Source organism: Pan paniscus, chromosome 4 (assembly GCF_029289425.2).
Source record: "Pan paniscus chromosome 4, NHGRI_mPanPan1-v2.0_pri, whole genome shotgun sequence".
Taxonomy (NCBI): Eukaryota; Metazoa; Chordata; class Mammalia; order Primates; family Hominidae; genus Pan; species Pan paniscus.
In genome coordinates, this window is record NC_073253.2 from 112012972 (window position 1) to 112027137 (window position 14166).

Sequence of the window (14166 nt, forward strand, 5' to 3'; positions counted from 1 at the left end):
TTCCACTCAACATCTTCCTTGGCACTGTTCAGTTGTCTGCTGTCTACACGTTTGGGCTCTTGGCAAATGTAGATGCTCTCAATGAGAACAGCTTCTGAGTGTTATTCAGACCCCTGATGGGCCTCAGATTGTATAAAACAAGGATTTGTAGCTCTTTAGGGATGTAACTCTGTTTGAAGCAAAATATCTTCTCACTTCTTTCCAGTACTTACATGTGGGGAGCTAATCCCAGAGCAGGAAGAGAAGGTAAGCAGTTTTTTTCTTATAACACCAGCATACAAGTTTTTCCCAGAGGTTTGGGAAGTAGGTGAGCAAACATTAGAAAGCTGATGGATGGCCTCTGATCATCTACTTGAACAAATCCTGAGCTGTGTTTTTCCAATATAAAACAGTGTCAAACAAATACAAGTTAGGGCTGTTACAAACCATTTTTTTAGTGTCAAATAAAATGACATATGTGAAACTATTGTAAAACCATAAATCATTGTGCAAAATTATTATAGCTAGGGTGGAGGGAGAAACTATCCAAATTGACTTGAGAAGCCACTATTTCAGGGTGATTGAAAGTTAGAAACCACTTAGGTTCTTAGAAGATGTGTTTCCATAACACTGAGCAAATCTTCAGTCTTCACTTAACAATCTGGTCACATAATGCCTGGATTTATTCAATTTGCGTAAATATATGTTAAAATATCATTCCACCACTGTAATCTGTGGAATTGTTACCCTTTCCACCTGGTCTTGGAAGGCAGTACTACTTTGAATAGTGCTTATACCTTGAGCTCCTACTCCAGTTTCTCAGACTTTTTTGGTGTGCAAGGGTTACACTGTGACAAGTGTATTGTTGGTTTGCATGGAAGGGCTGAGAGTTTAGCAAGGGTCTGTGAACAGTAAGGCCAGTGAATGTTAGGGCAACTCCCAGTAGAGCTGGCCATTCGGTGGCCTTGCTGTGAGTGATCACCGGACAAGCCTTCTAAAGTGGTAGCTATTTACAAGAAGAAGGTGAAATATTCTGCCGTAGCAAGGACAAGCAACAGCACAATACTTTACAAAAAGGTCGGAAGGCAGGGCACTTTACCTTGCATGGAATTATTCAGGAGGCTCAATAGCTTTGCATAGCAACGGAAGGCTTATTGACAGGAGTTAAAGGCTTCCGGAAGAGGGGACTAATTCTCTGGGACAGCCACACACACAAAGTCATTTACCCCCTGCGGGAAAGTGTGAAATTATCCTGTATTGGAGGCTGGGTTAACTTGTGTGGCCCTATTGTGGCCATTTCCCCTCCTTGTACAGTAGAGAATCTATCTCCTTCTTCTTTCCATATAATTAGTGAGTTTGGTGCCCCAAATCACCAAAGCAGTTGAGGTCCCAGCATTTTCTTCATTACCATGTGGGCCTCTTACCCCCTCCGTGCATAGTTGCATAGTTAGTGGCTGTGAGAACCAGTCTCCATTCTCTGCTAGTGTGGAAGGAAATGTGGGTTCTTTTTATCCCCTCCACTCTTCCTCACCCAGGGTGGAGGAGAAGAAGTCACATTTCTCCATTGTTCCAAAAGAGAAACTCTCCTATTTAATTGGGTCAATTTTAATTTAATACAGAAAAATGACAGGAGTGTTTCCCAAATAACTTGTTTGTAACTGCTTAGGTCATTCTCACAGTATAACTTTGGACAAATTCCTGTGAACACAATAGAGGAAAAAAAAAAGAATTCCTAGCTGAGAGGTGTTGATGGAATGACCAAAAAACTCTACTGTCTGATTAGCAGATCAAGTGCTTTGGGTTGTCTGGGTAAATATTTAGAATAAAGGAAAAAATCGAGGATTTAAGACATACAGATGTGAATTTACTTGGTAGCCCTGGTGCCTTCTTAGCAGAGAAATATCAAGCAATTAATTTGCTTATCCTTGTTGAGCTCTGGTTTCCCTACTTGTAAAATGAGATGAATAATGCTAACCTAATAGAAAAAAACTAGAAACAGCCCTCATACTACGAATAGGGGAGTGGTTAAATAAATTAGAGTACATCTGCAGTATGGCGTATTACACAAACTTTTAAGATAGGTAGAGGCATATGTGCTGATGTGGAGAAACATATAAAAATATTAAGTGGATAAAAGCAAGATGTAGAACAATATGTATATCAGATTTCCTTTGGTGTAATAAGTAAAAGAATTTTACATCAGGAGATATGCATCCCCATATGTGCTTAATAACGAGGGGGATAGGAATTATAAAAAACAGTTAGAAGTTAACTTGAGGGAGAGGAATGGAAAGTTGGGCAGGAGGAGGGAAGTTAACATTTTTAATTTATATTTTTCTCTGTTATTTAGGTCTCCTAGCCAGGTCTGTATGTTACTTTTATTTTTAAAATGTCCACATAGTTTATTTGCCTAGTAAGATTATGAACCTTTTTTCTTTTTTATATTTTTATAGATTAAAAAGTAAAAACCTTTGAAATTAGTATGGGAATTAAATTAAGGAATATGTGTGAAGTGCCTAGAATAGAATGGGCATAGTCAACATTAATGCAAATAAAATGAAGAAAAATACCTAAATAGTTTTTAACCTCCAACTTCTTTTTTTGAAACTATATTTTATGCATGAATGATTATCTTTATTATCCCATTTATTATTTTTATTGCTAATTTTTAGAAACTGTTTACTACCTATCTGTTTCTCTGTCATTTTTGGCTTATGGTTATGACTGTCCCGGATGTGGTGAAAGATCACTAGATTGGTAGTAGAACCGGATTTGCCAATAATTATTGTAATTTGTGGCAAGCAGGTCATTTGATCTTTCTGAGCTTTTGTTCCCTCAACTATTTAGCAAGTCATCTGGACGATCTCTAAGGTCTCTCTAAACTCTAAATTTACATATCCATTTGCCACTGAATTTGGTGTAGCTGAAAGCAAGAGTTTGAATTAGTAGGCCGTCAGAGAGTTTGTAGCAGGACAAGCAGGACAAGCCGCAGACAAAACTCCTCAGACACCGAGTTAAAGAAGGAAGGGGTTTATTCAGCCGGGGGCATCGGCAAGACTCCTGTCTAAAGAGCCGAGCCCCCCAAATGAGCAATTCCTGTCCCTTTTAAGGGCTCACAACTCTAAGGGGGTACGCGTGAGAGGGTCGTGATCGATTGAGCAAGCAGGGGTTACGTGACTAGGGGCTGCATGTACTGGTAATTAGATCGGAACAAAAAAGGATAGGGATTTTCACAGTGCTTTTCTATACAATGTCTGTAATCTATAGATAACATAACCGATTAGGTCAGGGGTGGATCTTTAACTACCAGGCCCAGGGTGTGGCGCCAGGCTGTCTGCTTGTGGATTTCATTTCTGCCTTTTAGTTTTTACTTTTTCTTCCTTTGGAGGCAGAAATTGGGCATAAGACAATGTGAGGTGTGGTCTCCTCCCTTAAGTTCAAAGATAAAAGAGAAAAGGAATATCATAAAGAAAAGTTTGAAGTTAGGAAATAGTTATCTAAAACCAACCCAATCTGTTACAATAGACACAGACACTAAATCACTCACTGCACTTCTCAATCAGTAATTTAAAGCTATTTCTGCCCATGGATACTCTACCATTACATAAAAGACTGCTAAGATAAGCTTTACATTTTTCCTCCAAGTTGGGTTTTGTTGATAAATTATTTTCTTTTTGATGATTTGTTTTCAATCTACGAGCAAGGTAAATGCTTTGGAGTCCACAGTTATTTACTTACACAGGGGTGGAAAGGTGTTACCGTGTCTTCACCCATCTTAAGGATCATAGCCTACACTCCAATAACAAAACAAAAGACAGGTCAACAAGAGAATAGCTTAAACAATCTATTTAATCAAAGTTGTACGTGACAGGGGTGACTTCAGAAATGAAGAGCCAAAGACCCAGGGAAAACTGCCGATTTTTATGCTCAGGTTGAATGAGGAATGAACAGCTCTGTAGAAACGTGATTGGACAAATGGGTATGATCTAATTAATGGTAATAGACTGAGAGGGGAAACCCAACAATGGCCTATTTAGATTCTTCTTGGCATCTCTGTGTTGCATTCGTTTCCTTCTGGACATAAGACAGGACACCTGTCACATGAGGCTCTTCGAAGGAGAAGGGAGAAAGTCAAATAATGTCCTTTCTAGGCTTTATGGCTTGCTTTGGGGGAAGAGGAGTTCTAGTTTCTGTGACCTGCCTTGGCGAAGAGGAATTCTGGTTTCTACAAATTATTTCGAGGGGAGATAGAGGGGTGAAAGACAGGAGGATGAGAGAAGGTCAGAAAGACTTTGCTTCTGAGGCCCTTCCATTCTCCTCCAGTTCAAAATATTCAGCACACAGGGTACTGTATTTTCAAGTATTGTGTTCTGGAGCCTAACACTTTATTTCCTGTTTGTTGGAGTTGCAGGGAAAAGATTTCTTTACTCACCTATTTTTAGGTTCATAGTTGAGGTGCCTATAACTAAAGGTAGATTAACAAGAGAAAAGCATAACAAATGTATGTAATGTAAGTTTTATGTGAGGCCAGGCACGATGGATCATGCTTGTAATCTGAGCTCTTTGTGAAGCCAAGGCAGGTGGATCACTTGAGGTCAGGAGTTCGAAACCAGCCTGGCCAACATGGTGAAACCCCATCTCTATTGAAAATCCAAAAAGTTAGCGGGGAATGGTGGAGGCACCTGTAATCTCAGCTACTCGGGAGGCTGAGGCAGGAGAATTGCTTGAACCTCGGAGGGGGGCATTGTGACAGAGTGAGAATCCATTTGAAAAAAAAAAAAGGAAGTCACATCCAATCAGGCTCATGATCAGGGGGCTTCAGGTAGAACTTCTCCTTAGCCTTCCAAACTCTTCCCCCAAAGTTATTCTAGGGGTTCTATTTGAGAGAATATGATGATGATTTATTTTAAATCAAGAGTCTTGAGAAGTACACAGAAACCAGAAAATGCACCCAGAAATTAGAGATTATCAAATTATCCTGAATGTAGGGAATTCCAGTGACACTGATTCTCATTCTTCATTCCATTTTGAATGGTTCAAGATGAAGGGGAGCTACTGACTACTGAATAGAGACGAGGAAATCTCCATTTCCATGCTTGCTTCCGGGCTCTGTGACTTGCTGTTGCAGCTGACTGGCTGTAACAGTGTGAGGTCTCAGGCGCTTGGAGGGAGACGTACATCTGGGTAGAAGCTGTGCCATAAGGACAGAACTCCCACAGCCAGCCGGGTCACTCCTTCCTACCCTCTGGGAGCGTTCCCACCAACTCTTGTGATCTCAGAGGCACTGCCTGCCAGAGTAAGGACCCTCCTCAGAGACCCACAGGCATCGCAGTGCAGTCTGTGAGGCACTTGTTAGCTATGCACAGTGGGCTGTCTGTCACTGCTTGGAGCCTACCTGCTGCTGGGAGAGACGGCTCTCTAAGCACAAAGTAGCCTGTGTGAAACCTCGGGCATGGTTGATAGAATCTATTGCCAATGGTGGGTCTATACATCACAAGGGGTGAAGAAAGCCTTAGAATCCTAGGCATAGAGCAAAGAAAACCCCTTTGAGACCAACCCCACCTAATAAAATGGGGCACACCATGTGGCTGGTAAACATGCCTTCATCAGATAGCAAAGGGAAGCAAAGATTGTTGAAAACGTTGACAAAATGTTCAAGTTCAATGGCCCTGGGTCACGTCCAAGTAGAGCAAATGGTAATAGTAAGAGATTCTAATTAAGAATTCCCGTTTTTATTTGAGTCAGCTTGGTGAAAAGCGGGAGAGGTTTCTTGACATTTCTTGATTTGATTGTTCTCAGCTTATAAAACAAATTCTATTTTCCCCTACAATTGTGTTAAATTACTGTCTCCAAAGAAACATTTTGCATAAGGATGCCCTCTGGTCTCCCTTCCCCTGATGTGTCTTTTATGCAGCCTGGGAGGGTCATTTGCAGTACAGCAAGGGTTGCTTGGCCCAGGCACACAGACAGCTGGAGGGTTTAAAGAGTATAATCTGACTGTATCCTGTAAGTAGCTACTTTGATCTCTTATACCAATAATTATGCTTGTCAGAAAATAGAGGGTGGGGGGAGGAATCACTGCAAGCCAAAACGTTTGCTGAAAGATAAGATGTTATGATTTTCTGCTAATTATCTTACTGCAATTAAGAAGTTGAGACTGATGGCTCAAAGCTTCCAATACATAAAAATCAGCAGCCATTTTAGTTGAAATGCAACATCCTGCAACCTGTTTTTAATTGACTTCCCTCCTCATCACTCTTCCAAGTATGGCTTTGCCAAAGCCATCACATTCTGACTTTGAAGCGCTGTTGGAAAAGAGTAAAAACAAAGGCCAGAAGTCAAGGGCTTTCAACTACATATGTTTTAGGCCAAATTTACAAATGTCTTTTTTTTTTTTTTTTAGTTTCTCAAAAGTTTACTTTTAGTGAGCTTTTTGATCTGAAAAAACAGAAACCAAGACACCCCATATTGATCATGTTTAAAAAGAAAATGTTATTTAACAATTGGTCTAGTCACAAATGTCTGCTTTCCTAATTTTTTTCTGAAGATTGAAGTTTCACATTTCTGATAGGTACAAAATTGCAGATCAAGTTTTTCCCTTTGAAATGTGTCATATAATGCAACTGTCACATAAGGGCCAATGGCTGGTTTAGGCTGCAGAAGACATCATGGAACAAGAACTTGGTGAATCCTATGGACAAGATCTGTGGCTCAGTTATAGGGCCCATGGTCTGTGCTCAGGGAACGCATCCTTATTTATAACCATCTTAAATTATAACATTTGCATTATGAAAATAGAAGTTCAATAATTTGGTATTTAAATGAATTATTTGCCAAGTTCAGACACACATCAAGAATGTTTGCAAATTTATGAAGGAAAACAAAGTATCCCAGCCAATTTCACAAAGATTAGTTTTATAACAGATTCAGATAAATGCGAAAACCTTAAAGAAAAAGTGCTCCTTGAAAGTGCCAACAAGACATGCAAAGTGTTAGTTTTTACAGGGCTAGAATACAATACAGCCCATTTAGTGTGGTGCCCATTCATGACTCTTCAAGTCAAGGCTGTTGTGTGTTTCTATCTTGGCATGACCTTCTCATTCCGACAATGTAGAGTGTCTAAGGATCTGTATAGAACAACGGCTCACATTTGGATTGTAAAGGAGGAAAAATTTTCTTTTTCTTTTTTTCTTTTTTTTGAGATGGAATCTCTCTCTGACGCCCAGGCTGGAGTGCAGTGGCACCATCTCGGCTCACTGCCACCTCTGCCTCCCAGGTTCAAGAAATTCTCCTGCCTCAGGCTCCTGAGTAGCTAGGATTACAAGCGTGCACCACCACACCCAGCCAAATTTTTTTTGTATTTTTAGTAGAGATGGGGTTTCACTATGTTGGCCAGGCTGGTCTCGAACTCCTGACCTCAAGTGATCCACCCACCTCAGCCTCACAAAATGTTGGGATTACAGGCATGAGCCACCACGCCCAGCTTCTTCTTTTTTTTTTTTTAATTTGAGATAGAGTCTCACGCTGTTGCCCTGGCTGGAGGGCAGTGGTATGATCTTTGCTCACTGCAACCTCCGCCTCCTGGATTCAAGCCATTCTCATGCTTCAGCCACCTGAGTAGCTGAGATTACAAGTGTGTGCCATCATGCCCAGCTAGTTTTTGTATTTTTAGTAGAGACAGGGTTTCACCATGTTGCCCAGGCTGGTCCCAAACTCATGGTCTCAACTGATCTGCCCACCTCAACCTCCCAAAGTGCTGGGATTATGAGCATGAGCCACTGTGCCTGGCATATATATATACATATACATATACATATACATATACATATACATATACATATACATATATATATCTATATATATCTCATCATAGGCTGGGATTCTGTAAACTAGACTGATAAAAGAAAATTAACAGGAGAAACTGCCTGGGCATGGTGGCTCACTCTTATAATCCCAGCACTTTGGGAGGCCGAGGCAGGCAGATCACGAGGTCAGGAGTTCGAGACCAGCCTGACCAACATGGTGAAACCATGTCTTTACTAAAAATACAAAAATTAGCTGGGCATGGTGGCGCACCCCTGTAATCCCAGCTACTCAGGAGGCTGAGGCAGGAGAATTGCTTGAACCTGCCAGTTGGAGGTGAACCTGGGAGCTGGAGGTTGCAGTGAGCCGAGATCACACCATTGCACTCCAGCCTGGGTGACAGAGCTAGACTCCGTCTCAAAAAAAAATTAACAAGAGAACCTGAAGTTTATTAACAAACACATGCATCACATTTGTATATGGGAGAACTCAGTGATGATTAAGTAAAAATGTGACTAGAGGCCAGGCACAGTAGTTCATGCCTGTAATCCCAGCAATTTGGGAAGCCACGGTGGGAGAACTGCTTGAAGCTAGGAGCTCAAAACCAGGTTTGACAACAAAGAGAGACTCTGTCTCTACCAAAAAAAAAAGTGGTTAGAATTTGCACTTATATAGCATCTTTACAAAAGAAAATTATATTTGACAGCAATAACAAGACAAAGGAAAAAGATTTTGAGCTTCTAGGGAGGCAAATTGTGGGAAGGCAGCCAGGTGCGGTGGCTCATGCCTGTATTCCCAGCACTTTGGGAGGCCGAGGTGGGAGGATCACCTGAGGTCAGGGGTTCGAGCCCAGCCTGGCCAACGTAGTGAAACCCCATCTCTACTAAAAATATAAGAATTACCGGGGCATGGTGGTGGGCATCTGTAACCCCAGCTGCTCGGGAGGCTGAGGCAGGAGAATCACTTGAACCTGGGAGGCAGAGGTTGCAGTGAGCTGAGATTGCACCACTGCACTCCAGCCTAGGCAACAGAGCAAGACTCCATCTCAAAAAAAAAAAAAAAAAAAAAAAAAAAAAAAAATTGTGGGAAGGCAAATATGTGGGAAAACTAGTAGTAGATAAGAGCTTTTTAGTAAGGTTTGTCATGTAGATTTCATTGGTTCCATCTGTTTATTTATTTTTTATTTTTTTTGAGACGGAGTCTCGCTCTGTCACCCAGGCTGGAGTGCAGTGGCGCAGTCTTGGCTCACTGCAAGCTCCATCTCCGGGTTCATGCCATTCTCCTGCCTCAGCCTCCCGAGTAGCTGAGACTACAGGCGCCCGCCACCTCGCCCAGCTAATTTTTTGTATTTTTAGTAGAGACCGGGCTTCACCATATTAGCCAGGATGGTCTTGATCTCCTGACCTCATGATCCGCCTGCCTCGGCCTCCCTAAAATCTGGGATTACAGGCGTGAGCCACCGTGCCTGGCCGGTTCCATCTGTTTAGAGTTGTCACCAGTGATTAACTGATTAACTTCTATCCCTCTTAGTAGAGAGGGGAGGAAGGACACCTTTACAAATTTATAACCTACTTTTAGGCACACCAGGGTACACAGAGAGCTTTTCTTGTATCTCCTTCTTCTCAATTGCCTATGATTCAAAATAATCCTTATGCAAAAGTGGCATATTTTGAAGCAGCATATTCTGCTGTATTAGTCTGTTCTCATGCTGCTAATAAAGACCTACCCAAGACTGGGTCATTTATAAAGGAAAGAGGTTTAATTGGCTCACAGTTCCACATGGTTGGGGAGGCCTCACAATCATGGTGGAAGGTGAACGAGGAACAAAGTTACATCTTACATGGTGGCAGTCAAGAAAAGCTTGTGCAGGGGAACTCCCTTTTATAAAACCATCAGATCCCGTGAGACTTATTCACTATCATGAGAACAGCATGGGAAAGACCTGCCCCCATGATTCAATTACTTCCCATCGGGTACCTCCCATGACACGTGGGAATTATGGAAGCTACAATTCAAGATGAGATTTGGGTGGGGACAAATCTATATATAGCCAAACCATATAGAGCTTCTAGGTCGGCAAATTGTGGGAAGGCAGCTGGGTGTGGTGGCTCATGCCTGTAATACCAGCACTTTGGGAGGCCAAGATGGGAGGATCACCTGAGGTCATATATTTATGGTTACATATTTAACCAAATATATAGCCAAACCATATAATCTGCTATCCTTGATGCCCTTGCATTAAGAAACCTCCTTACCCCACTTTTTCTTTTTTGAGGCAGAGTTTTGCTCTTGTTGTCCAGGCTGGAGTGCACTGGCATAATTTCAGCTCACTGCAACCTCCGCCTCCTGGGTTTAAGTGATTCTCCTGCCTCATCCTCCCAAGTAGCTGGGATTACAGGCACCTGCCTCCATGCCCAGCTAATTTTTGTGTTTTTAGTAGGTACAAGGTTTCACCATGTTGGCCAGGCTTGTCTCGAACTCCTGACCTCAGGTGACCCACCCACCTTGGCCTCCAAAAGTGCTGGGATTACAAGTGTGAGCCACCATGCCTGGCCCTCCTCACCCCACTTTTAAGCTATTCCATTCCTGTGAGGTAAGCACTATTGCTTTCTTTTTTTCATATATATATATATATATATATATATATATATATATATATATATATGAAAAATGCTGGCGTGCTGCACCCATTAACTCGTAATTTACATTAGGTGTATCTCCTAATGCTATCCCTCTCCCCTCCCCTGACCCCAAAATAGGCCCCGGTGTGTGATGTTCCCCTTCCTGTGGCCAAGTGTTCTCATTATTCAATTCCCACCTATGAGTGAGAACATGCGGTGTTTGGTTTTTTGTCCTTGTGATAGTTTGCTGAGAATGATGGTTTCCAGTTTCATCCATGTCCCTACAAAGGATATGAACTCATCAATTTTTATGGCTGCATAGTATTCCATGGTGTATATGTGCCACATTTTCTTAATCCAGTCTATCATTGTTGGACATTTGGGTTGGTTCCAAGTCTTTGCTATTGTGAATAGTGCCGCAATAAACATAGTGTGCATGTGTCTTTATAGAAGCATGATTCATAATCCTTTGGGTATATACCCAGTAATGGGATGGGGTAAGCACTATTGCTTTCTCTATTTTATGGATGTGCATGCTGAGTTTCACAGGGATTTTGTTACGTTTAGTTAGTAGGTGAGCCAAGATGAGACTTGCACTCTTTATTCCAGGAATAACTATCATTTCTGATAGTTATAAGGGTTCTATAGAAAGTGGAGCAAGGGATTTTGTGGGGAGTGGTGGTGTGGTGGTTGGAAGGAGGATGGCTAGAAGGTGGAGATTTAGGTGGTGTGGGAGGTAGTATTTTTAGTAGAGGGCCACTGTTAAAACATTGTCTAAAAACATTCAAATTCATGTGTTTTCTTTCTTTCCTTCCTTCTTTCCCTCTCTTTCTTTCTTTCTTTTTCTTTCTTTCTTTTCTTTATTTCTTTTTCTTTCTTCCTTTCCTTTCCTTTCCTTTCCTTTCCTTTCCTTTCCTTTCCTTTCCTTCTTTCTTTCTTTTCTTTTTCTTTTTTTTGGAGTTGGAGTCTCACTCTGTTGCCCAGGCTAGAGTGCAATGGTGTGATCTCTGCTCACTGCAAGCTCCACCTCCCGGGTTCATGCCATTCTCCTGCCTCAGCCTCCGGAGTAGCTGGGACTACAGGCACACGCCACCACGCCCAGGTAATTTTTTTGTATTTTTAGTAGAGATTGGATTTCACCGCATTAGCCAGGATGGTCTCGATCTCCTGACCTTGTGATCCGCCTGCCTCGGCCTCCCAAAGTGCTGGGATTACAGGCTTGAGCCACTGTGCCCAGCCTCATGTGTTATATTTCTGCTCTGGTCATCATATAGATTCAGCCTGTGCATTTCATGGGATCTTTTGTTGGAAATATTTTTTATTTTACAGATGGAAAACAAACAAAGACCCTAAAACAAAGAGAGGTCACAGGACTTGGTCAGTGTCACACAGCTCAGCTGATTTGTGCAAAGTTGGGGCCAGGATCTAGGTTTCCTGACTTCTAGAACTGAGCTCCTTCTACCACACTACACAGAGTCTCTACCCATGAGCCAGGCATCCTTGATGTGGCAGCACGCCGGCCCTTCCTGCCTTATGCCAAAGGCCAGGGAACTCAAGCAGGGAGACAGACATCATGTTCTTGAGAGCTCTGAGCCATGTTCCCTGCCAGCACTCTTACCCTAACCATGCAAATAAGGATGAAGCTTATCACAAACTTACAGATTATTTAGGAGGAATCAAGCAGATTTTAGCCTTTGCTGTAAAAGCAGCACACGTGTGTGTGTGTGTGTGTGTATGCGTGTGTGGCAATTGGGCATGGATTTTCCAGGCCTCTAAGGACCTGTGTGTTGTGATGATTCTTTGTGGAGAATGATATACAAAAGGTTTGGCAAGGCCAGTGGTTCTCGGGCCGCATGTGCCATGCAATTCCAGACAGGTCACCTTAGACCAAAACAGTTCTTTTGTCCAGTTCCCAAAAGTTCATCTCTCGGTCTCTATGACAGAGACCTGGAAACACAAACTGGCTTCAAACAAAGCCACTCTACCATGTGTGCTAAACCCAGGCCATTCTCATAAGCTGTTGTTTCAGCTCATTTCATCATCTTTGGCTCAATCCTTGGAAAAGTACTTTCATATAATTGAAAAAGCAAAACATTGTATTTTTTCACTATATAAAGAATCACCTTCATTGCAGAAAGTTTACAAATTACTGATGTACACTAAGGAGAAATTTAAATTGCTCTAATCTGACAATAATTATTGGTAAGTTGTAAGTGTAGCCCGGTCTATTTTTTATGCCTGAAGATACTTTTTTAAAATAAAAAAAATTGGATCATACTATAAATAGCTTTGTGACTGGCTAACTTTTATTTTTTTTTCCTACTAATACAATAATATCGGAATTTTTGTTGAGTGCTTCTACATCTCAGCTACAAAAATTTTGTGAAACAGCTACTACAATTGCTAGTTTACAGCTGAAGAGACAGAGGCTCTGAGATTAGTTATTCTTCCTCTTCATTCTCTCATTAGATAATCTCATTCTGGGCCATGTCTCACAGTTAATTTATAAATTCTAGCTCAAAAGTTTACTGTCAGCCCTGACTTCCCTTCTCAGCTTTAGACTTATATATCCAACTGCCTGCCTACTTAATATCTTAATTTGGATCTCAAAAGTGCCTAGGACTCAACTCATCCAAAATTGTGCATGAGTATTTTGTACTGGGCAACACAGGAACCTGCCCTAAGCTCCGATCTTAGTCTCTTGGAATCCACGCTTGACTTTCTTGAATTTATTCTTTTTTTTTTTTTTGAGATGGAATTCTGCTCTTGTTGCCCAAGCTGGAGTGCAATGGTATGATCTCGGCTCACTGCAACCTCCACCTCCTGGGTTCAAGCGATTCTCCTGCCTCAGCCTCCCGAGTAGCTGGGATTAAATGTGCCCACCACCACGCCAGGCTAATTTTTGTATTTTTAGTAGAGACGGGGTTTCACCATGTTGACCAGTCTAGTCTTGAACTCCTGACCTGGTGATCTGCCCGACTCAGCCTCCCAAAGTGCTGAGATTACAGGCGTGAGCCACCGCACCCGGCCTTGAATTTCTTCTTTACACAGCAGCCAAAGGATCTGGTCAAAATACGAATTTGGTTACGCTACCATCAATTTATAACACTTAAGTGACATTCCTCTGCTTTTCAGGGAAAGACCAGAATCTTTAACATGGTCCACAAAGCCAGTTGTAATTGGTCTGCCTCTCTCGCCTCAGTTCACATGGTCTTCTCATGCTCTTCACCCCAACATCCCTGACATGCTTAGTTTATTTAACTAAACTGCAATAAAATTTTGCACTTGCTGTTCCTTCTGACTGGAATGCCCTTCCTGCCACCCTGTTTATTCTTTGCCTGGATGACTCCTACTTTCTTTTCAGATGTCAGTTCAGCCACCACATCTGTAGATAAGGTTTCCCTGTGCCTCTTGACCAGGGCAGTTCCCCTGTATTAGTCACTGTTTTAGCACTGTGGGGGCCAAGGCCCATGGACACCTAAAGTTTTGCTAAAAAAATCACTTACATCAGGCAGATCGATTAATGATTCTGTTACATGGAATACATTTTAGATTTCTGGCTGGCTTTGGGAAAGGATGTTCTGGTTTGCATGACCCACCTTGGGGAAGAGGGATTCTAGTTTCTGTGGCCAGCCTTGGGGGAGAATGGGACTGAGAGACAGGCGAACAGGGGAAGGTAGGATGAAAACTTTTGCTTCTGAGGCTGCTGCTGAGGCCTTCATTTGGTGGTATTGTTTTCTGAGCCCCGACAGCACTCTGCTAT